Raw genomic sequence first — 26159 nt, forward strand, 5'->3', positions numbered from 1 at the left:
AATAAACACACACCTTTCAATCACTTTAGGAATAAAACCATGTAGTTTGTCATGTTGTGGTCAACATTGTAAAAGTAAGGAAGCAAACAGAATTTAGACCTGAGAAACAGAGATAATAGAGCATCTAGCACTGGACTTCAGATAGATATCATTAATATTTGTAGAAAGGAAAGAAAAGATATTGCCTTAACTAAATAGTAAAAATTAGCAGTTATAAAAATGAAAATGTAATTGTTAACTGCAAATTAAAAAGCATAATAACCTAGATGAATAATGAAATGATGTGTCTGAATAATAAATTTGTCAGCTAGAGTATCAGATTTGAGAAGATAAATGAATCAGGAAGCAGTGGTAATTGAGCAAATTAATTAAGCAATGCTGTTAAGTAAGAGTTGATAGTAGAAAGAGCAGGAATTAATGTGGATTAGAGAAAGGATTATTGAGTAAAGCAAAAATATACACATTTTAAGAATGTTTGAACAAAAATTGCCTCACTGTCAGGGAGACCAAAAGTCGGTAATCAAGGTGTGGGTGGAGCCAAGCTTTCTCTGAAATCTACAGGGGAGAATCCTTTCTTGCCTCTTCCTTATTTCTAGTGGTTTGCTATTCCTTGATTTGTAGCCTAAGTACTTCCATCTCTGTCTCCATTATCACAATGTATTTCATATATCTGTTCCATCTTGTAAGAATACCAGTTTTATACCAATGCCACTCAATTTTTGATGAGGTTACATCTCAAGAAACCCATCATTAGTTCAAAATGTTCAGTTAGAAAATGCCTTTGATACTAACCTGCTGGACTTGATAGCTGAGCAACATGGTAAACCACAGAGTATTTGTTGTTTCCTAGGAGCTGGTGCTGCTGCCTAGATTCTCCAGAAAGCATACAATATACAGCCAACGTATAGCCAACCTAAGAAAACATCAGAATTAAAAATTTGAAATATACTGTCTCCACTGTATGTATATCACTTTTGCACCGTCATAAAGTCAAAAACTCTTAAGTTGACTAACATAAGTCAGGAACCATCTGTATATTCGATCTTTCGTGAACTGGTTTCATTTGTAATGTCCCTACAAGTATTCAAATAAAATCACATTCAGAAGTACTGGGAGTTAAGTCTCCAATATATCATTTAAGGGGAGATAATGCAATTTATAACCTATACTACCTTCGTGGAATGGAAGAGTCAATAATGCAAAGATGCATTTCTCAGTAAACTATTGATCTATAGAGCTGATGCAATCCCAATCAAAATCCAGAGAGACAAGAAAAAAAGAGACAAGATGAATTTAACATAGAAGTCAAAGCAAAATTTATAAAACAATATTGAAAAGGAAGAATTAAACAAGATGTTATTTGTTACCTAACTTACAGATCTCAGATCCAGCTGCAGTGCTGCAGTACTCAAGGATAATGTTGGTGAAAGAATGGGCAAGTAGAATAATAAAACAGAGTAGAGGCCGGTGCCGCGGCTCACTAGGCTAATCCTCCGCCTTGCGGTGCCGGCACACCGGGTTCTAGTCCCATTCGGGGTGCCAGTTTCTGTCCCGGTTGCCCCTCTTCCAGGCCAGCTCTCTGCTGTGGCCAGGGAGTGCAGTGGAGGATGGCCCAAGTACTTGGGCCCTGCACCCCATGGGAGACCAGAATAAGTACCTGGCTCCTGCCTTCGGATTGGCGCAGTGCGCCAGCCGCAGTGCGCCGGCCGCGGCGGCCATTGGAGGGTGAACCTATGGCAAAAGGAAGACCTTTCTCTCTGTCTCTCACTGTCCACTCTGCCTGTAAAAAAAAACAAAAACAAAAACAAACAAACAAACAAACAAAAACAGAGTAGAAAACCCTTAAAGTTTCCAACACATTTTGACAAAGATACCAAAGTAATCCAATGGGAAAGGTATGTTTTTCAATAAATTGTGCTGGAACAACTTGATATTTTCATGGGGAGAGTAATTTAAATCACCGCATACTAAATTAACTCAAAATAGATCATAAACTTAAATGGAAATCTAGATCTGTAAAGTAGAATATTTTTGTAAGCTTCAGGATCAGTGATGATTTCTGATAAAGGCTACAGAAAACACTAAATATCAAAGACAAATTTGATAAATTGAACTTCATAAAAATTTAAAATGTTTAAAGGAAACAAAAACTCTGAGTAGGAAAAGAGTTCACAGCATGTATCAGTGACGGAAAGCTTCTTCAAAATCTAAAACTCCTAAAACTCAATAATAAAAAACAAAAACATTTAATGGGAAAAAGGTGGTGGGCATTCTGCATAATGGTTGAGATGCTACTAGGGATGCCACATTCTGTATCAGAGAACTTGAGTGTGAGTCCTCTCTCCGCTTCTGATTCCAGCTTCCTGCTGATGCGCAGCCTGGGAGGCAGAAAGTGGTGGCTTGCGTAGTTGGATCCCTGCCACCCACATAGGAGACCCAGATTTAGTTCACTGCTCTGGAGTTGAAGCTGGTGTGCTTCAGTGTTCCAGGAACTTGGAGAGTAAACCTGTAGATGGGAGATCTTTGTCTCTCTGTATTTCTGCCTTTAGAATAAAATAAAATGGAATGTAATAAATGGAGAAAAATAAGGTTATTTAAATAAAAGGAAAGGACTTGGGAAGACACTTCATATATATATATATATTTATATGTATTAGATTAATATACATATGATACATTAGATTCATATGTATATGTATCTAATAAGCATATGAAAATATACTCCAGGGGTTGGCACTGTGGCATAGTGGGTAAAGCCACCTCCTGCAATGCTGGCATCACATATGGGCACCAGTTCAACTCCTGGCTGCTCCACTTCTGATCCATCTCTCTTCTGTGGCCTGGGAAAGCAGTGGAAGATGACCCAAGTGCTTGGGTCCCTACACCCACGTGGGAGACCAGAAAGAAGCGTCTGGCTCCTGGCTTCGAATTGGCTCAGCTCTGGCCATTGCAGCCATCTGGAGAGTGAACCAGTAGATGGAAGACTTCTCTCTCTCTCTATTTCTGCCTCTCATTCTCTCTCTGTGTAACTATGACTTTCAAGTAACATCTTTTTTAAAAAGAAAGAAAATATACTCGATATCACTATTTGTAAGACTATTGTACATTCAAATGACAATAAGATAGCTTGATACATAAACATGTGGCTACATTTTAAAATATTGACAGTAATAATTCTGGTGACCATGTAAACCCTCTGCAATGTTCATTTATTTCTGGTGTAGGAGTAAAGTTTTAAATCTGCTTTGTAAACATGTTTGTCAGTTTCTTAAGTAGTGAAATGTATTACTATCCAGAAATCCACTCACAGTTTTTAATCAAGAAAAGTAGACCAGATATCTACAGAAAACCTTCTGAATAAGTTTTCATAGTAGCATTACTACCCAAAATGAAAATATCCCAAGTGTTTATTAACAGAAGTAAGGGCAGCCAAGCTATGGGATATTCATATTATGGAATATTATTTAGCAACAAAAAGGAATATATTGGTGAATATTAAATGCTATAATTAAACTTCAAATACAGAACAATTAGTCAAAGAATCTAGGCACAAAGATGTATGTTGTATATGACTATTTACATGAAGTTCTAAAACATAATAGAAAACAATTAATTATGATAGGAAGCAGAATTGTGGTTACAGATGACTTAGGGTGTTGTCAGGAAGATGAACAATGGAATTTTCCATAAAGATAGCCATGGTTTATATTCTGGTAGGATTTAGGTTACATTTGTATGTGTTTGTCAAATTTGATTCACCTGTTTACTTGAGATGTGTACACTTCCCTCTAGGTAAATTATATCTTAGTTTAAAAAAGAAGAGCTTGAAAATCAACCTGAAATGATTCCATCATTATAAGTGATCTCCAGTGACTTCAGGCAGAATAGTTTCTGGAACATTGATAAACATTGTTTACTAGACCATGGTTTTTGTGAAAGTAGAAGATATGAAGTGCTCTGAAACAATATGGTGGATATTGTTAAGTTGCTGATGGCCAGGAGAGATGGTAAGGAAATTCTTTACCATGAGATCTTGCCAAATCTGTTGAAGAGAAGCATAGAATGGAAATGGAAGAGGGTGCAATTCCTCTCAAAATTAACTTTGCCTACAGAACACTTTGACAGCAACCGTTATCATGGTATCAGTCCTAGTAATCTCACTCTCAAAAATATTGATTGTATGTATATAGAGTCTGCTATTTCCAAAGCATACCTTCCAGGAATAATAGTAGTTCTCCTTAAAAATGGTATCATAACTTTGAGATCTTGGGGATAATGCACCTTGACAACAATCCCACACTTTGGTCTGGCTCTCTTGGTGGTCAGCAAAAGAAGTGAGGCTGGCACCATGGCTCAATAGGCTAATCCTCCGACTGCTGACAGCACTCCGGGTTCTAGTCCCGGTCGGGCGCCGGATTCTGTCCCGGTTGCCCTCTTCCATTCCAGCTCTCTGCTGTGGCCCAGGAGTGCAGTGGAGGATGGCCCAAGCTCTTGGGCCCTGCACCCACATGGGAGACCAGGAGAAGCACCTGGCTCCTGGCTTCGGATCAGCGCGGTGCACCGGCCGCAGCACGCTGGCCGCAGTGGCCATTGGGGGGTGAACCAACGGCAAAGGAAGACTTTTCTCTCTGTCTCTCTCTCTCTCTCACTGTCCACTCTTCCTGTCAAAAAAAAAAAAAAGTGAACACTTCAAGCCTTGGCTTGTTCACTTATTCACAAGCCATTTATGTGTGAAGCACTCTGATGGGAGTTCATGATATAATGGTAAGTGAGTATCAGGAATAATTTAGAATAAGAAACCTGGCTTAGCTGGTCTATAGACTGTAAGACTGATATTCTCTGGAGATCTGAGAAGAATGTAAGTAGGCTCTCAAAAGAATGAGATTAAGTACACAAACTGAAAAGAATTCCAAGAGATTATGAAAGAACTAGCTTTTCCTTTCTTCTCCTTTTTTGTCCTGCCACCTCTCCAAATCAACACTATCCAACTATTGCATATTCTACTGATAGATTGTGATAATGGTCAGGACTAGAGCCCTGATGGGAACAGCTGAGGGAAGAGTCAGGCTAGATATTCTGGTGGAGAACGAGGATTAATAAAGAGTGAGATATTATGATGCAGATAGAGAGGTGATAAGGAGTGATAAATTTCTCAAGTTGGGAAACAGGGTAAGGAGAAGAAGTTATAACTACAAAAGGTAGTAGTGTGAGGTTTCTTCTTTTTGATTGTTATTTCCCCATATGATGTCATTATTTTCTCCATGGTTTTTAGGATAATGGGGTTGTACAGAAATGAACAGTGCTAAAAGTGCAAGGAAGGAACTTAAGAGTCATATTAATGGGATCCATTCTGGACATGGACTTATTTCAAGTGAAGTACTTGTGGCCTTGGTGGCAGGATTGGTAGACCAAGAGGAAGCAGAGTACTAAAGACAGAAAAAAAAATATTTTTCCTAGTCTAGTCTCACAGTTAACATAGAACACTTCTTCCCACACACCAAGCATTCTACAATAGACATCAGCTCCATGCCCCCTAACTCAATTAAATTCTGACACTGATGGCAAAACTGTCCTCACTTCAAATGCCAATTGCAAGCCTCAAATTGTGATCTGTGCTTTTGCTTGACTGTCTATAAAGTAGGGTTATGACATCCCTCTCCTCTGGTTTGTTTAATTTTCTGGAGCAACTCATAGAACTCAGGGAAACACTTACATTTACCAGCTTGTTAATAAAGGGTATAATAAAGGATTCAGATGAGCAGCCAGATGAAGAGGTACGAAGGGCAGGCTCTGGGAGGATTCTAGGTGCAGCAGCTTCTGTCTCAGCATACAGATGTGTTTGCCAATTCAGAAGCTCTCCAAACCCATGCTTCAGGGATTTTTATGGAGGTTACATCATGAATACATGATTGTTTATAAACTCTATTTTCCAGTCTCCCTTCCTTCTCTCAAGAATGGTGGGGTTAAGCTGAAATCTCCAAGTTTATAATCATAGTTTGTTCTTTTTTGATGAACATCCCCCATTTAGGAGCCCATCAAGAGTCTACTCTTTACAATAAAAGGTACTCTGTCACCCAAGAAGTTACAAGGGATTTTGGAACTCTCTTAAGAACTGGGGTCAAAGACCAAAGTCAGAAAGGATTTTCCTAGCATCCCTATTCCTATCTATCAGGGTAATAGAAGTTCTGAGCCAGGACTGGGCACAGAGACCCATACATGTATTTCTTACTGTTTCACAAGGATGTCTGAGGGGAACTGTGGCCAGCACAGATGAAGTATCATGGAATTCACTGGAACACCACTGAGAGAGTGAGCTGTTAGTTGGAATATACATAGCAAAAACATGTATGTGCAAGGAACATATGTTCATGGTGATTCTAACAAGTGTTATAAAGTTGTGTATTCTATAGGCAAGCAGCAATAAAGGTTTTAACCATTTAATTTTCTTTCTATACACAATAATAACAAGTTTCAGAGGCTAGTGATTGGCATCATGTCACAAAGTTTGAGCGTGACTAGAGAGCTTTTTAAATGAGCCTATTTCCTTCAAGCTTACAACTAAGACATTTTTAATGATTGTGGTTTCATACTCAGTAGAATTTTACCTAAAATTATTCACAAATATTGTTTCTAATTTAATAAAAAATAATTTCCAAATATCTTTAAACCTTAGACAATACTCTTTTTCATCACCTCAGTCTCTTACTCCATTCCTTCTTATGGTCAAATATCTATAATTAATTACACCTATGGGGGTGATGGACAGCAGAAAGATGGATCAATATTTTATAGTTATGTTCTAAGTTGCTTTTTAAAAAATTTACATTGTGTCCATCTTTGTATGCCATCATAATAAACATTTGCATCTATTACTACATTATATTTTTTATTCATCCCTCTATTCCTAGTGCCTTGCTCATCCTGACCATGGAAGGAATTAAAGCAACTGCCAATAAATTGAAAAATGGGCGCCTTTCTATTCTGAGTAGAAATAACTCAAGATAGAGCACATTGTTGGAGAGACAACAGGAACTGAATTCCAGCTTCACTAGCCCCTTGCCCTTGCTCCTTGATGCAATTAACAACCTGCATAACCACATGTATTGGTCCAAGAAGTGACACAATAAATTTCTATTCAATAAATGCTTACATTTGGATAGGGATTTGTAGGTACAGAGCCCATGTTAACATCTATTAAAATAGTCAATTTTCATAACCACTTGAGATAAGCAGGAAAAGTACAACTTTTATATTTTTACAACAAAAAAGAGGATTTTCAAAGGGAATTTTAGTAGTATGAATGAGACAGTAAGACAGAGTCAGATGGAAATGGTAGAAATAAAAAACATGACACTCTGGGTAAATAAATGATTTGATGGGCTTCTAAGCGGGCTGGACACATATGAGTAAAGAATCAGTGGACTTAAAGAGAGGACAATATACTATTCAAATTGAAACACAGAGAGAAAAGCAAGTGAAAAATAAATTGAACATGTGTTGAAAAGATATGGGGAACTAAAAAATTACTTAGGATATGTGAAATTAGGGTGACCAGAAGAAGGAAGAAAAAAGAAAGAGAAGAAAAATATTTGAAAAAAAAAGGTTATATTTAAAAACAGATCCAAGAAATTTAGAGAATCCCAATCTAGATAAATGTAAAAAGTGCATACACACATTCACTGAGACATAAAATAATCAAACTATTGAAAATAACATGCAAAGAAATATTGCATACAAAATCAAAGTAAACATTAAAATAGAGTTTTCACCTAAACAACAGAAATTGGAAGGTAAAGTAAAGTATTACAGTATGGAATGGAAAAAATAAACAAATAAATCCAGAATTCTACATAGACCAGTAAAATTTGAGAAAATTAATGGCTAATACCTCCACACTACAAGAAAAGTTCATAGAAGATTTTTCTGGCAGAAGGAAAACAAGAATAGATAAAAAAGTTACGGGGGGGAAGCCATTGTAATCCATATTCTGTACTTTGGAAATTTATATTCATATTCTGTCTTTGCTACTTGCAAATAAAGATGTCAAAAAATCTCAAAAAAATTGTATTAAACAAAGAAATGAAGATAAGTAAAGCTGGTAATATAAATAGAACAGATAGTTTTATTATATTTAATATCTTTAGAAGATAGATGATTGAAGCAAAAGTTACAACATGTCATTGTGATATTGGTAACAGGGTAGCAAAATTCATGACAACAATACCATAAAGGAGGGAGGTAGAAAATGGAAACATTTTTCTAAGTATCTTAAAATAAACATAAATTATACAACACTACCTGAGGGTAGACCCTGATAAGTATGTATTATAAAACCAAGGGAAATCAATAAAACACAATAGGAGGTATAACTAGAAAATGATTGGGCAGATTAAAAAAAAAAGAAAACAATTAAAAGATTGGGAAGAATAGAAAACAGCTAGTAAGATGATACATTTAAATGCTACCCTAACAATAATATAAAAGATCTATGGGCTGGTGCCATGGCTAAATAGGGTAATGTGGCGCCAGCACCCCGGGTTCTAGTCCTGGTCGGGGCGCCGGATTCTGTCCCAGTTGCTCCTCTTCCAGCCAGCTCTCTGCTGTGGCCCGGGAGTGCAGTGGAGGATGGCCTAGGTCCTTGGGCCCTGCACCCGCATGGGAGACCAGGAGAAGCACCTGGCTCCTGGCTTCGGATCAGTGCAGCGCGCTGGCAGCAATGTGCCAGCCATAGCGGCCACTTGGGGGTGAACCAACGGCAAAGGAAGACTTTTCTCTCTGTCTCTCTCTCACTGTCTAACTCTGCCTGTAAAAAAAAAAAAAAAAAAAAAAAAAAAAAAAAAAGATCTAAATATTCACAATTAAAATGCAACAATGGTCAAGTTGAATTTTTTCATTTTTTTCTTAAGATTTGTTTATTTGAAAAGCTGAGTCAAAGAAACAAAGAGAAATAAAGAGATATGAAGAGAGATCTTTCATCTTCTGGTTCATTTTCTAAATGCCATAACAGCTGGAGCTGGACCAGGCTGAAGCCAAAATCCAGGAATTCTATCCAGGTCCCTCAAATGGGAGACAGGAATCCAAGTACTTAGACCATTACCTGCTGCTTCCCAGGCATATTAGCAAGAAACTGGATCAGAAGTGGAGGTGGGACAATCTGGAGTGCAGGCATCCCATGTGGCAACTTAATCCACTGTGCCTCAGCATTAACCCCAAGGTCAAGTTGAATTAAAATGCAAGACCCAGGAGCAAGGGTTTAGCTCTGGCTCCAGCTTCCCACCAATGCAGACCCTGAAAGGTATAGGTAAGTGCTGAAGTAATTGGTTTCCTGCCACCCGTGTGCAAGACCTAGATTACATGCCCAGCTCCCCGCTTCGGCCTGGTTCAGCCTTCAAGCTGGCTCAGGTCTATGGAGACTGAACAGGTGGATGGGAACTCTCAATCTCTAGCTCTATCTTTCAAATGAATAAAACAAAAAAAGCCAGATTCAGTAATTTGCTGTCTGGACATCACTTGAAATATGAACTCACATTAGTAAAAAGTAGAAGCATGAGGGAAAAAAGACCAAGCCTATGTCAATCAGAAGATAGCTAGAATAGCCACATTAATATAAGAAAAAATAGATTTTAAAATAACAGATATCATAGAAAAAGGGAACTCTATGTAAGATAAAGGATGTAGTTAACAAGGTAAGGTAATCACAAACATGTATACACATATTTACAGAGCTATAAAATCAGAGTGAAAAAATACTGATGGAACTGAAAATACTACAGGTAAATCTACAATCAGAGATTTCAGCACTCCTTCCTTAATAGTTGTTAGAACATATAACTCCCCTCAAAACAAAAATCAGAAAAAAACCAGAATTAACCATTTTTCACTACGGTTTGGCCTCTAGAACACAGGTGTTGTGGACACCACTAATTAATCAAAGCCAAACAGGAAAGGAAAGTGCTCATATCAACATTGTTGTCGTTGGACACATAGATGTGGGCAAGTCCACAACTCCTGGCCATCTGATCTACAAATGTGGTGGCATTGACAAAAGGACCACTGAAAAATTTGACTAGGAGGCTGCTGAGATGGGAAAGGACTCTCTCAACTATGCCTGGTTTTGGACAAACTGCAAGCTGAATGTGAGTGTGGTATCACCAGCAACAGCTGCCTGTGGACATTTGAGACCAGCAAATATTATGTGGCTATCATCGATGCGCCAGGACGCAGAGACTTCCTGAAAAACATGATTCCGAGCACATGTCGGGCTGCATGTGTTGTCCTGGTTGTTGCTGCTGGTATCAGGGAATTTGAAGCTGGTGTCTCCAAGAATGGGCAGACCCGTGAGCGTGCCCTTCTGGCTTACACACTGGATGTGAAACAACTCATTGTTGGTGTTAACAAAGTGAATTCCATGGAGCCACTCCACAACCAATAGAGGTACAATGAAATCATTAAGGAGGTCAGCACCTACATTAAGAAAAATGGCTACAACCCTGACATGGTGGCATTTTTGCCAGTCTCTGGTTGGAACAATGACAACCTGCTGGAGCCAAGTGCTAATATGCATTGTTTCAAGGGATGGAAAGCCACCCACAAAGTGGAAGCACACTGCTTGAAGCCCTGAGTTGCATCCTCCCACCAACTTGTCCAACTGACAAGCCTTTGCATCTGCTGCTACAGGCTGTCTTCCGTGGTAAGGGTACTATCTCTGTGGGCCAAGCAGAGACTGGGGTTCCACACCTGGCATAGTGGTAACCTTTGCTCCAGTCAACAGCACAACTGCTGTTTGTTGAAATGCACCATGAAGCTTTGAGTGAAGCTATCCTTGGGGACAATGTGGGCTTCACTGTCAATAATGTGTCTGTTAAAAATGTTGACACTGGCAACATTGCTGGTGACAGCAGACATGACCCACCAGTGGAAGCTGCTGGCTTCACAGCTCTGGTGATCATCCTGAACCATGCACACCAAATCAGTTCTGGCCATGCCCCTGTCACACAATTCACAGTGCTTGCAAGCTTGCTAAGCTGGAGGAAAGCATGGATCGTCATTGTGGTAAGAAGCAGGAAGATGGCCCCAAGTCCTTGCAATCTGGTGATGCTGCCATTGATGTAACGCCTGGAAAGCCCGTGTGTGTGTTGAGAGCTTCTCTAACTGTCCTTCTCTGGGTCGTTTTGCTGTTTGTGATATGAGACAGATAGTTGCTGTGGGTGGGATCAAAGCAGTGGACAAGGAGGCTGCTGGAGTTAGCGAGGTCACCACGTCTGCCCAGAAAGCCCAGGAGGTTAAATGAATATTATCACTAACAGCTGCCACCCTGGTCTTAATCAGTGATGGAAAAGCGGCCTCAGAACTGTCTGTCTTATTTAAGTTTAATAGTAAAAGACTGCTTAATGATAGCAACACATTCTATCAATGTGCCTTCAGAAGGAAGGGATGTTTGTGGACTATTTGTTTTTGTATGGGAGAGTTTTAAGTTATTAGTTTTTAAAAGCAGTACTTTTTAATGGAAGCAAAGTGACCAAAAATCTGCCACAGAAGTTTGAGACCAATTAAAACAAAATTTAGTGAGAAAAAAAAAAAAACCATCAACTTGACCTAACTGATATTTATCAAACCTCCTAATAGTAGAATATACAGTCTTTTCAAATGCACATGAAGTATTGACCAAAATAGGAATAGTGCATATTTGGGTTGTGGCCATAGAATAAGTCTACTGATGTTTAATAGAATGAAATCATACAAAATGTGTTCTCCATCCACATTGAAACTACTTTTGAAATCAATAACAGAATATCTAGAAAATCTCCACATGTATATAAATTAAACAATATATGAAGTACTTCAAAAAATTTATAAAAATTTAAAAAGTTAAAAGTTAAAAATATGGGTCTATTTGGGTGCAAAAAATTTGAAGTTTGTGTGTAGTTTACTCATCATATGCATTTTACATGTATCATGAAAAAAGTTCGCACCAAACAAACTCATTTTTTGAATTCCATTTTTCCAGAACTTTCTGAAATACCCTCATAGCATAATTCAGGCACCAAAGAATAAACCAAAGCAAAAATTAGAAAATATGTGAAGCTGAGTAAAAATAAAAACTAATCCCTTCAAAATTTGTGAGACGCATCTAAGGCAGTGTTTAAAGAAAAATTTAGAGCATTAGTGTTTCTATTAGAGATGGTCTCAAATTCATGATGTAAGTTTCACCCCAAGGAAACTAGAAATAGAAGACAAAGTAAAGCCAGGACAATAGTAAGAAAAGAAATATGAAAGAGGACAGCTCGGCTGGCGCCGTGGCTCACTAGGCTAATCCTCTGCCTAGCGGCGCCAGCACACACGGTTCTAGTCCCGGTCGGGGCTCCAGATTCTGTCCCGGTTGCTCCTCTTCCAGTCTAGCTCTCTGCTGTGGCCAGGGAGTGCAGTGGAGGATGGCCCAAGTGCTTGGGCCCTGCACCCCATGGGAGACCAGGAGAAGCACCTGGCTCCTGGCATCGGATCGGCGCAGCGCCGGCTGTCACAGCCATTAAGGGAGTGAACCAACAGAAGGAAGACCTTTCTCTTTGTCTTTCTCTCTCACTGTCTATAACTCTCTCTGTCTCTCTTCCTCACTGTCTAACTCTGCCTGGCAAAAAATTAAAAAAAAAAAAGAAAAGAAAAAAGAGAGAGGACAGCTAAGAGCAATGAAATAGAATATATTTTAAATGGAGAAAATCAAAACAAAAGCAATGGGCATGTGGACTAACAGTTAAGGGGCCGTTTGGGACACGTGTATCCCATGTTGGAGTGCCATAGCTTCAGTACAGCTTCCCTCCCTAATCCAGTTTCTTGCTATTGTACACTCTGGGAGGCAGCTTTGATGACTCAAGTGGTTGGAAGAAAGGGTTGAGCTCCCAGCTACAAGCGTTGGCCTAGCCCACCGCAACCACTGCGTGTATTTGAGGAGAGAACCAGTGCATGGGAGTGTTCTCTATTTCTCCCTCTCTCTGAGTCCGTTTCTCTTAAATGAGTAAATATAAATTTAAAATGAAAGAAAAGCAAAAGGCTAGCGCTTTGCGTCAATAAAACTGATAAACCTCAGAAAAATGGGGATTTAAAAAAAATTCAGCAAAGTAGAAATGCATGAAAACTGTCTCAATGTGTGGAAAGTCATCTATGACTGAGAAACCTGCCACCAGTATCACACTTAATGGTCAAAAGCTGAGTGCTTCTACCCACCCCACCCCAAGATTTTGAAAGCAGCGCTTTTTCCAGGTCTACATAATGTGTCCCAAGGGGACTAATAATAAAGTGAGCATATAAAGTAGGAACAGAATATAAATTCATGGGGATTAGAAAGAAATTAAATTGTCTTTATTCACAGGTAATGTGAATGCTCAGAATACTACCACAGCACCTTAAAACTAAGTGATTTCAATACTGCCATAGATATAAGATCAATACACAAGATGTTTATTTTCTGGCCGGCGCTGCAGCACACTTGGCTGGGCACACCCTGGGTTCTAGACCCGGTCGGGGTGCTGGATTCTGTCCCAGTTGCCCCTCTTCCAGTCCAGCTCTCTGCTGTGGCCCGGGAGGGCAGTGGAGGATGGCCCAAGTGCTTGGGCCCTGCACCCTCATGGGAGACCAGGAGGAAGCACCTGGCTCCTGGCTTCAGATTGTTGCAGCACCAGCCGTAGCGGCCATTTGGGGGGTGAACCAATGGAAGGAAGACCTTTCTCTCTTTCTCTCTCTCTCTCTCATTGTCTAACTCTGCCTGTCAAAAAAAAATTATTTATTTTCTATATACCACTGCTGCTAGTGACTATAGTTGATAACATTTTCTTTGGGATTTAAATTTTAAAAATTACCACTTATAATTGCATCTAAAAATTAATTGCATACAGAAAAATCCAACAAAATGTATGTAATATCTGTATACTGAGAACGACAATACATTACAGGAGGAATGTTAAAGGATATAACTAACGAGTGACAAGTACCTGCATTGTGTTCAGTATACTCTATATGGTTAAGATACAGATTTTTCAGGTTAAGATTCAGAACAATCCCTGTCAAAATTGCAGGAGACAGCTTTTTTTTTTTTTTTTTTTTTGTCTTAAGAAACTCATGAGCTGATTTTAAATATTAAATGGAAAGAAAAAGGAATGGGAATAGTCAAAAAAATTTTTGAAAAGGACGAAGTTATAAGACTCACACACCTTGATTTCAAGATGTATGATAGCGCTACCATTATCAAAACAGTATGGCATGGTCTTAAGGGTGGCCATGTATATCAATGGAACAAAGATGAGAGTCCAGAAAAAGACCCACACATATGCGATCAATGTATTCTTGATAAAGGTGCCAAGAGCCTTGTTCTTTGTGTATAGATCAGACTTCAAAAGTTGTACTGGTTCCAGTTGTTTCCAGCCTCACTCTCTCTCTCTCTGTGCCTTTCAAGTAAAATGGGTAAGAATTAAAAAATAAAAAAGTTGGAATAATTGGTTACTCATATGCAAATAGAAAATGAACCTCTCTGTTTACTTCATACCATACACAAAAATTAATTCATGCAACCACAGGGACCACCTCGGACACTAGCATTGGGGGGCAAGAGAATTAACACAGAATCTTGGCAGTAAGGGCGTGAGTGTGCAGCTCCACTCACACTGTTACATGGATGACAACATACAGGAAGCAGCTGGCTGTGCAGGCAGAGGCCAGCCCAGCCAGAGCATCCATCCATAGTCACAAGTAAGGAGCCAGAACCACAAGCAGTGGCCCTGTGGCTGCCCCAGGAGCTGGCCTGAAAAGCAGCTCTTTCGTATGCTAAAATATATAGAGAGACTCACTTTTCAGGGGACTGCCTTCGGACCCAGAGGGCTTATATTTTAAATGCAGACTCCCCCAGGTTGCGTTTCAGACATTTTGAATCAGAATATCTGATGATGATACTCAGGAAGCTGCAATTCTCACATGGTGTGGACTTTGAGACTGTATCCTTAGAGGCGCCCGCAATAGCCCAGTGCACAAGTGACCCTTGGCCATTCCCTCTTCCTTTTCCTTCTTTCCCTCCTCTCCCTCCTTTGTTCTTTCTCTCCCTCTTCTCCTCCTCTGCTTCGCCCTCTGGCATTATTATTATGATTATTATTACCATCATTATCTTTTCCCGTAAAATGAGAGGAGTGCGGATTTTTCTACAACAGGCTCATTTAGTGATGAGTCAAAGGTTTTAAAAGAACTATGACATGGTCTTTTAAATGAAGCATCGCCCAGGGCAGTCCCTCTGTCCTAATTAAGGAGGAAAAATTACAGTATTGCATGCCCCCCAAAGAGAATACCATCTCTGTAATTAGGGACCTGGCCTCCAGTGAGCTGCCACCATGGAAGAATTGTTTACATACAGTCATGAAGGAAGTTCCCACCTCGGGGAAGAAGATTGCCATTAGCTGTGTGAAGCCAGTGAATGTATGTGTCAGCAAGACCAGTAATCATTCAGTTTACATCTATTTTTACATGCATCTTCATAAATTAAATTCCATGTCCTCAGCGTGTTGTTCTAATGCATGAGTATTTCATAATCTGGAACAATTCCCAAGAGTTTTGCATGGATTGGATGGATAATGCCATTTGTTGTTGTTATTTGTTTGTTTTTAGTATTGTGAAGTGTTCTCCTTTGAGTGACTCAGGTTATAAACTTTGACAATATTCAGGGAAGTTTCATTACATTTTTTATTGGATGCTTCATACTTTTCGATGGTTAAAATGTACCCTTGGTTCTGACAGAAACAAACAGTGATGAAAGGATGTAATAGTTGAACTCAGATTTAAAAAGGGTTCCCCTTGGAAATGCCCAATTTTCCTAAGTCAGTTTCAAATTTCCTCACTCCTTTATGCTCTGTTTGTAAGAATATGCACTGATAGATTGGATTCGAAGCTCTTACGTAGTGCTGAAAGTTTCTCAATGCAACTTTGGAAAAAAATCATTTTAGTTTAAAATAAAATTGCCATATATTTAAAATTTTCTGGGTAAAGAACATTAGTCTGGTCACATTTTACTTTAAAATTACAACCTTGTATCTTATAACTTTGACATATTTATTGATCCTCTTTTGTATACTTCATAAAATATCCAATAAATGGATGATATTTCTTGGACAATTAAAAAAAAACCCTGTGTATAGTAAATACTACTGTACATAAGTTTTTATCACAATACCCTAATGTTCTGGTTTGTGTCATTTTACAGGTAGAAATACTGAACTTGACACCATGTAACTAATCAAAAAAAAAGGTGTTGCATCTCAAGCTCAGGACTGTCTCACCCTGAAGCTTTTATAGTTTCCAGTATTTCAGTGACTTCTCAACTGCGGGTAAAATAACGCTGATGCAAATAATCCTGTTCCACTGAATATTTGCTGAAATGTATCATTTTAAAGCAGTTTCTTATATTTTAAGTCATTTTCCAAATCTTCATAATTATCACTCTGCTACTATTGAATAATGGACATTACTCCTAAGAAAAAGTAAAGAATAAGTAGTATGAGTGATCTTACCTTAGACTTCCTTAAGTCTCTTAAAAAATAACCTTCAATTTCTTTCATATTTTATTTTTATAAAATATCAAAATATAATAAATATATTTACAAATTTAAGAATTTTGGCCGGCACCACAGCTCAATAGGTTAATCCTCCACCTGCGGCGCTGGCACACAGGGTTCTAGTCCCGGTTGGGGCACCGGATTCTGTCCCGGTTGTCCCTCTTCCAGGCCAGCTCTCTGCTGTGGCCCGGGAGTGCAGTGGAGGATGGTCCAAGTGCTTGGGCCCTGCACCCCATGGGAGACCAAGAGAAGCACCTGGCTCCTGCCTTCGGATCAGCACAGTGCACCAGCCACAGCACGCTGGCCACAGCAGCCATTGGAAGGTGAACCAACGGTAAAAGGAAGACCTTAAGACCTTTCTCTCTGTCTCTCTCTCTCACTGTCCACTCTGCCTGTCCAAAAAAAAAAAAAAAAAAAAGAAATTATATAAAAAAAAAGAATTTCACCGTTGAAAAATTTTTTTTGACAGGCAGTGAGAGGGAGAGACAGAGAGAAAGGTCTTCCTTCCATTGGTTCACTCCCCAAATGGCCGCTATGGCCACCGATCCAAAGCCAGGAGCCAGGTGCTTTTCCTGGCCTCCCATGTGGGTACAGGGCCCAAGCACTTGGGCCATCTTCCACTGCACTCCTGGGCCACAGCAGAGAGCTGGGCTGGAAGAGGAGCAACCAGGACAGAATCTGGCGCCCAGACCGGGACTAGAACCTGGGGTGCCATTGCTGCAAGCAGAGGATTAGCCAAGTGAGCCGCAGCACCGGCCACCATTGAAAATTACAACTGAGATCAGAAGAATTAGTTCACAAGAGTATTACCTGTCTGAACATTGAAAATTATCCTAAATCCAGCCTGTAGCATCTCATACGGGTGCCAGTTGGTGTCCTGGTTGTTCCAGCTCCAATCCAACTCCCTGCTAATGTGCCTGGGAAAGCAGTAGAAGGTGGCCCGATTGCTTGGGCCCCTGTACCACGTGGGAGACCTGGAAGAAGCTCCTGGCTCCTGGCTCCTGGCTTCAGATCAGCCAAGCTCTGGCCCTTGTGGCCATTTGTGGAGTGAACTAGTGGTTGGAAGACCTCTCCCTCTATCTACCTCTCTCTGTAACTCTGCTTTTCAAATAAATAAAGGTAGACCTTTAAAAAGAAAAAAAAAGTTATGCTAACTCTGCTTTCTTTTAACCTTTTGAAATTGTCTTATCAGTAATGATTGCAAGGTTATCCTAGCAATATGCTAGGATCCAGAGGTGGTTTTATCTGAACATGTGTTGATCATGATTTACCATGTTTTTCAGTTATAAGGTTATTCTCAGAAGTATACACAGTGTTTTGTCTTTTCTTTCTTTTTGGACAGGCAGAGTGGACAGTGAGAGAGAGAAAGAAAGAGAGAAAGGTCTTCCGTTTCTGTTGGTTCACCCTCCAAAGGCCGCTGCGGCCTGTGCGCTGTGGCTGGCACACCGCGCTGATCTGAAGCCTGGAGCCAGGTGCTTCTCCTGGTCTCCCATGCGGGTGCAGGGCCCAAGCACCTGGGCCATCCTCCACTGCACTCCCTGGCCACAGCAGAGAGCTGGCCTGGAAGAGGAGCAACCGGGACAGAATCCGGCACCCCAACCAGGACTAGAACCCGGTGTGCCAGCGCCGCTAGGCGGAGGATTAGCCTAGTGAGCCGTGGCGCCAGCCGGCCCACAGTGTGGTTTTTATAAAGGGTCCTTCCTCTATTCAGGATCTTAGTGATCGCTCTTGAGGGAAGAGGGGAACACCTCAGAGATTTTCCCCTACTCAGTTCCTCTCCTCCTCAGATCAAGTTTACACAGAAATGAAGATGTAGCTTGAGACTCAAGAATTCCTGTTCACTGCCCATAGTCCTTCCTCTTTCTAAAGCATCTTTAATGTCTTTCGTTTAGCGATTTCTAATCTTTCTTGTGTTTTTCACTACAAAGTCATAAGGTTAAATAATTGAACTGTAGTCACACAGAGCAAGTGAGCAATAGAGCTGGGATTTTAAACCAAGTTTGAGTACAAAGCCTATATGTTTTCAGAGGAGCTTCTTTGTTACTTCTGGTCGTGTGTTCTCCCATTTTACTAAGCCCACGGCATTTTTAATCGAATTATTCCTGATACCAGTATTTGTCTATTTTCCTTCTTTTTCTGCAACACCACTTAGTTAAAAGTTCCAGACTATTAATTGACTTTTTATCCATAGTAAATAATAAAGTATTTAACATGAGCTGGGGGATGGAAAGTGTGAAAATGCAGAAATTATGTTTAAAATATCAATTGTTTTATTTCAATCCAATGTTGGATTTAGACCATGGTGTAGCTCTTTTTCTTTTTTCTTTCTTTCTTTTTTTTGTCCATTTAGGCTGTTTTTTGTTAATTTTTTTAAAATTTTGCCTTTTTTTTTTTACAAAATATAGAATCAATTAGTTCTGCCTAGAAGTAAGCTTTTGCCATAAGACTATATGAAAAGAATTTCCATTAAAAAAAGTCTTGTGTCTGCCCATTTCTTTAGATCCTCAAGTTCAAGAGATCTAAAAGGAGTCTTATTTATAGTCACACAGAGGATTAATTCTTGCAATAGAAAGGAGAACACATCCACAGAGTGTAATGTAGGAAACAGAGATTACAAGGTAGGATGGGACTTGGTGGTCAGTCAACCACCGAGCTCTGGCTCAAGGCATTTAACATTTATTTTTAACTAGAAAAGTCAGATAATCCCAAACAATATGTCTCAATGGATCTATGAATGTCACAAGTTTCATAATGTGTTTTTCTAAGCAATATGTTCTGGTGTTCATTTTGCTTTTACTATCTGCATTTATGTCTCATTAGGCCATACAGGAAATCCGCTACTTGTTTATACTACCATGCCTTGGGAAAAAAGACAAAGGGACAACATTTTTTTTCTAAAACAATTTCCCATTTTCCAGTCTCTTATTATAACTTGGAAAAAAAAAGACAAAAAAAATCAAAAGTTTTGCAAAGAGTTTTGTCACTTCAAAAGAGTAGCCATTTAGCTAATTTGAATTTCTTTTTAAAACTCTAATTGAAGGAACCAAAGCCATATGGAATAATTTCACTCAGCTTTGAAATAATTTGTGAAGGTATTTCAGTCCAGCCTTTATTCAGGAGGTATCTACAGCAGAATTTCATCAGAAGTAAATGAAAAGGATACATAATTTTCCTGATTAATTAGATACTTATTAAAACATCTTTCATTCAAGGTGTCATCCTCCTCTTCCTGCAATAAAACATTTCCTTTTTTTTTTTTCAAACAATTCTGGGAAAAAAATATACTCACAATGAACTCAATAATTCACTTTCTTTTTAAAGATTTATGTATTTGATCTTTTGGAAGGCAGAATGACGGGGCAGGGAAGGCAAGAAGGAACAGGGAGAGAGGGAGAGATAGAGAGAAAAAAACCTTTATCTACTGGTTCACTCCCCAGGTGGCAGCAACAGCCTAGGCTAGGCCAAACCAAAGCCAGGATCCTGAAACTCCATCTGGTCTCCCAGGTGGGGGGCCCAAGTGGGTCATCTTCTGCTGCTTTCTCAGGTGCATCAGTGGAGAAAATGCTGCTGGCACATCAGCTTAACCCACTGGACCTCGATGACTCACTTTCCTTCGGCTGCAGTCATTTTGGTCTACCACCTCTCTAATAAACAGATGCTTTTCTGTGTTTATGCATTTGACTCTTTTTTCACTTTTACTTATTTACTTTTACATTTGTCCCACTTTGGTATTTATTTTAAAGATCTATCTAAAGGCAAAGTGACACACAGAGAGAGAAAGAGATGTTCCACCCACTGATTCACTCCACAAATGCCCTCAACAGCCCAGGCTGTGGAGACAGGAACTCTACCTTGGTCTTCCGTGTGGGTGGCAGGAACTCAAGCACTCCAGCCACGGTCAACCGTTTCACCAGCTCATTAACAGGGAGCTAGATTGGCAGCTGAGTAGTGAGGACATGAATTGGTTAATGTATTTTTCACTTTGTGAAGGGGGTTTGTATTTTCTTTATCTAAAAAACTTGATCTTAACTCATCTAGGTATGGTCTTATCTTTATCCGTTATTGCTAGAACAAAAAAATTTAAAAAAAGAAAAGCTCCTTATTCTTCATTTAACAGACATCCAGGAGGAGAGGGCTGCCCACCTTATCATAAGAGGCCTTTTTACCACCCTTAATCATTGCACCATTATTTTTATCATGTTAGATAAATAGTGAGATAGAATCTTCCAAGCAAGAAGTTGTAGCTGTTAGAGGCATAAGTCACTTTAAGCAAATACAAAATTAAAAGAATTACATTAGAAATCCCTAAGAATCCTAGCTTCACACACACACAATATGATACATGCACAATGTGTAGTCAGTCATGGCAGTTTATGTAGTATAAATCCTGCTAAAACTTAGCCAGTTTTGTTCTCTTCAAGATGGATAATGTGTTAGCAATATAATAGAGGGATTCTGTGCCACGTAAACCAAGAATTCAGAATGCAAACCATTGGACCCACAGGATAGGTTTGTTTTATCTGAACTTGGAAGAAAAGGACCTATGAAAACAAACCAATTTGCTTCCAATCCAAATTATCAACTGGAGAGATTCTTCAACAGAATACCAGAAACAGATGTGAATGCCTTTTCTTCATGACTAAAGCCAGTAAATGATTTCTTCCATTTTATCCCTTTATGATAAAACCTCAGGCTCTCATGCACACCAGGAATAGAGGAAAACCCCAGAAGAAACATGATACCATTTGGCTCAATTTTTTTTTCCCTCTTTCCTGTAGATACTGGATATGTTACCAGGTCTTTCAACCGTGTGTTTTATACTGACAATGTTTTCAGGATACTGTCTCATTAAGACATGCTTTCTTCAGTCTGCAAAAGGAGCCTGTTTTCTGAGTTTTGAAGAGTTAAACATTAAACATCCTTACACTTTTAGAAAGAGAGGGGTTCATGTAGTAATGATTTCACATACAAAAATGATTGAATTTTGAGAATTATTTTTTTAATTTTTTGGATCCTATATTTTCCAGGAGAAACTATTAAGCTAACTTTTGAATCTTCGAATCTTTGGAAGCATGAGTTCAAGTTTGGCCCACAGTGAGCAACAAGCAACAATGTTTGGCTTGGTCTCAAACTATTCTCTGGGTTTCTACATCATCATACCCCACACACAACTCAACACCATTAACACAACTGGAAACATCTGCCGGACCAAGATCCCAGATCCGGGTGGAGAAAATAGCCAAATCCTCTCAATACCTCACTATTAGAAAACCAAAACTTATCACTGGTGTTCAAAAGCAAAGTCAGGAAACGATTTGAGATTCACACAGATTAGGGAGAGCTGGCCAATGGATTCTAGAATTCTTTGTAGAAATTTGAATTTTATTTTTTTAACTGTACTTACAACTATTTGCCTACTTGGGTGGGCCCCTGTCTCAAGATAAATTCATGGAGCCATATCTCCTCCAAAAGCACATAGGTTGTAGGTTTCAAATTGGTGCAAAATGTCCTAGATCCGGATGAACTTAAACGCAACCACAGATGTTCTGGAATGTGGAAAAGGGCTGTGTTTAAAAACACTAGAGGGTAGAATGGTCACAGTTTAAAACTACATGGAATCTTTTTCAACATCTTTCTTGCCTTGTTTTTTGCAGCCTATTTTCCCCTATCCCTAAAGAAAATAAAGGAGAAATAAAGAAAAGACAAATAAAATGAAGAATGAGGAAAATCAAAGAAAAAGATTTAGATCTTTGAGTAGTGGAAGATATTTCAATAGCATATTAAGCCTAAAATCATGTTCTTGAGAGATTTACGTCTGACAAGACTCCCTAACTCTCAGATAAGCTGCTCATAGTTATACTCATTTTACAGATTGATGTTTCTCTTTTTGGAAATCTGTACCAAATATAAATTCTGGTTTATATGTTCCAGAACATTCAAAAGAAAAATGGTAATATCTCTTTTATTAAGTTTTCATGTTATCTTGAAAGGCAAAGAGGCAGAGGAAGAGACTTAAGCCATTGCTTCAAATGTCCTCACTAATTAAGAAAGTTTTCTTGAGAAACAAGGTTGTAAGTGAATGCCCAAGAGCCAAGCATACACAGATATGTGTTTAGGACCAAGAATAAAGCAGAAAAGAGAAGAGTTCAAACTTGACAGTTTCACCCAAAATAATGATCTTCAGTAAGTTATAAAAGGGATCAGCTGTCATATTTAGGAGAAACTTGGAGAGGAGTCCAAGATACAATGCTCATATGTCAAGTTCTTGGCTAGGTTAATTACTGGGACAGCCAGCCACACTTTCTTTTTGGTAGGCACAGTTGGATTTGGAAAAGGCAAAGAAGCAAAGTCAGGCTGCGTCAACATCTGTCCCCACCCTGATGTGGACAGAGTAGGGAGAAACAAAGATACACAGTAACTACAACAATTCAGACCCTCAAAGGGTTTCACAGCCAGCCCAAGGAGAACAAGGTGTGCCTAAAATTGCTGCTGATGCCTCCAACTGAAAAGGGAGGGGCAAAGCAGGTTATGATTCCAAACTAAAATTGAATCCCTGGTACATGGAGTCCTGGTGTAACCACCAGTGCAGGATTTAGGCAAGAGTGGGGGTGCAGGCACAGGACCAGAGAATGTGATACCGTCTACTGCCCGGAGCTTGGTTTGCTAAAGACATTCCAGGAAGGCTTATCTTGCAGTATTGTACTTGGGGAGGGCCAGACCAATCAAGGAAAGCTGCAAGAAACCTGAGTCAGAGTTTTAAAGAGGTAATACATGGAGACGCATGGAGATGCATGCTGCTTGAGCAGCTAGCCCCCCCACTCCCTCCCACCCCTACCCTGACCCCACCACTCCCTCCCACATCCTGCATGTATGCAGCAAGCAGGAAGGGCCCTCCCACGACCACTTTTCTACATCCTGAATGTGTCCCTAACCCTTGGAAACCACCTTCACTTGTCAAGAGTAAATAAAGTTTTCCTTTGAGTGACTCCCACTTGAGGCTGATTTTTTTTTTTTAGCAATACCCCACGTGAATGGACCTCTTGTCTCTGGTAACACTCATAAGATCTTAATTGTAAAATTCAAGGAGTTTTGGAGCTAAAGAGAATGGAAATTACCTAGTCTTATCTCCTGCCTTTGAACTCAAAGATACATAATGGAGAAGGGACTGAGCCAATTCCAGGATGTAGGTACTCCCACAACCAGCTCAGTCCTGTTTCTACCACACAATCTTGCTACGTGGCTTAGTGGACTTGAATGGATCAAGGCAGTGGCACCCCTGGCCAAGTCCTGGCTAGTGCAAGGTGGGTTCCCCATAGCTCTGTGCCTTGCAGCTTGAAGTAAATGGAGGTTCTACACCCTTCAATACCTGATTTGCTTATTTCAGCCTCTTTGTGCATAATATTAGAAGATGCCTGTTTGCCACAACTTCAGGAAACTGAAAAAACAAATGCAGGTTAAGAAAGAAAACCGAGGCCTGTGGGGTTTTTCAAATGAAGAGACGGAACACGGGAACCTCCATCAGAAGAGTGTGCTGCCCATAGTCTTGGCCAGCACTTTTTATTAGAGGGTACAAGAAATCCTACAAGCTAGCAAGCATGCAGGCACAGCAATACATTAGCCAAAGCCCACCTTAGGGACAGAGAAAACCAAACCCTATGTTCCAGGATGAGAGACAGCAAGCTGATCCCTATCATGCAGTACGAGGATCTGGAATCTTATTTGCAACCTTGAGCTCCCTAAACCAGTATTCACCATTACTTACAGATTACCCGTCCTGCTGCCTTCTGCCACTGCCTTCCATTGGGAGGGTGTGCCCTCACGAGCCTGCATAGGCAGAGACAGAGCTGCAGCCATGTCCCATTCCAGGGGAGTGTGTTCCCTTGAGAACATTTAAGCAGTATTCTCTACGGGGCTGGCACTGTGGTATAGTGGGCTAAGTCTCCACCTTAGGCACTGGCATCCTTATGGGCACTGGTTCGTGTCCCAGATGCTCCTCTGCCAATGCAACTCTCTGCTGTGGCCTGGGAAAGCAGCAGAAGATGACCCATGTGCTGGGGCCCTGCACCCACATGGATACCCAGAAGAAGCTCCTGACTCCCAGCTTCAGATCAGCCCAGCTCTGGCTCTTGCAGCCATTGGGGGAGTGAATCAGCAGATGGAAGACCTCTCTCTCTCTGTCTCTCTCTGTCTCTCTCTCTAATTTTTCCTGTCAAATAAATAAATAAATATTTAAAATATAAAAGAAAGAAAAACCTAGAGTGTGTACTAAGGAAAGGAAAGGTCATTTCACAAAGTTTTCTCAAAAGTTAATTTTCTGGTTATGCATTTGTTAGTTGTCATGAGTGGGTTTCTTATAAAAGGGGGAGTTCAGTCCCCTGTTTGCTTTCTCTCTCTTTCCTGACCTCTGTTGTCCTTCCACCTTCTACCATGGCACAATTGAACAAGAAGGCCCTCTTCAGATGCCAGCAACTTGATCTTGGACTTCTTAGCCTTCAGAGACATGAGGCAATAAGTGGTTTTTTAAAAGTGTTATTTGGAACAGTTACATACAGAGAGAGAGAAAAAGAAAAAGCAAGAGTTCTTTCACCTGCTGGTTCACTCCCCAGATGGCCACAAGGGCTAGGGCTAGGCCAGGTTGAAGCCAGGAGCCAGGAGCTTCCTCCAGGTCTCCCACATGAATGGTAGGGGCCCAAACACTTGGGCCATCTTATATTGCTTTTTCCAGGACATTAGCAGGGAGCCTGATGGGAAGTGGAGCAGCCAGGACACGAATGGGCGCCCATATGGATGCCAGGGTGGTAGGTGGCATCTTTACCTGCTATGACGATGCTGGCTCCAGCATATGGCTATTATAAATTACCCAACATATAGCATTCATTTTTAGCAGCATAAAACGAACTAAGGTAACTTCCAAAGAAGAAATGTGGGTAACAGCCCTCAGACATACATGCTTTATTGATTATAAGGGCTTAACATGGATATTTCTGTGGGCAGAGTCAGATACTCAGCTGCCTCAGGAGTCAGAGATTGATAGGTCTAACCCACAGCTCACCAAGAGCCATGAAACAGAGCTCTGAGGGAGGTCTCTGCCTCTTAGGTTAGCACGGGGTTGAGTGTGCAGAATTTTATGAATAATCTCTTTATCATTCTGCACAGATTAATCTTTCAATCAGTCTGTACATATATTTCCCATTCTGTGATTGATCATTTAATGACTGGATCACTTCTATAAATTATGAATGCAATTAAACCAAGCCCTAACCATCATGAGATACACTGGTAAAGTTTTGTCTGCTCCATTGCCTCCTTGTTATCATGTAATGATAGCATATAATATCATTTCCCTGAGTGTTCTATTATACACTCTATCAGTTCTACATGGATGGTCAGGATGATCTCTTAAGTAGATGTGTACAAAAAAAGAAATACAGTGAAAGCAAAAAAGACCTGCATTATCTGTCTTCTTAATGAGAGAAATTTTAGAATTAAAATTGTATAAAAGCCCTTAAACGTTGCCCCGTTAGATAATGAAGTTTTCACTAAAATGAGGCCAGTTAGCAAATGTAGTGAGTTTTT

General features: G+C 39.9%; 1 pseudogene; it reads left to right on the plus strand.

Annotated features, from left to right (window-relative positions):
- Nucleotides 1-10240: 10240 nt before the first annotated feature.
- LOC100343327 (elongation factor 1-alpha 1 pseudogene) lies at nt 10241-11290 on the plus strand (annotated as a pseudogene).
- The last annotated feature ends 14869 nt before the right edge of the window (nt 11291-26159 follow it).

Source organism: Oryctolagus cuniculus, chromosome 8, assembly GCF_051225735.1.
Source record: "Oryctolagus cuniculus isolate XC-2025 breed Fujian yellow rabbit chromosome 8, ASM5122573v1, whole genome shotgun sequence".
In the NCBI taxonomy this organism is placed as follows: Eukaryota; Metazoa; Chordata; class Mammalia; order Lagomorpha; family Leporidae; genus Oryctolagus; species Oryctolagus cuniculus.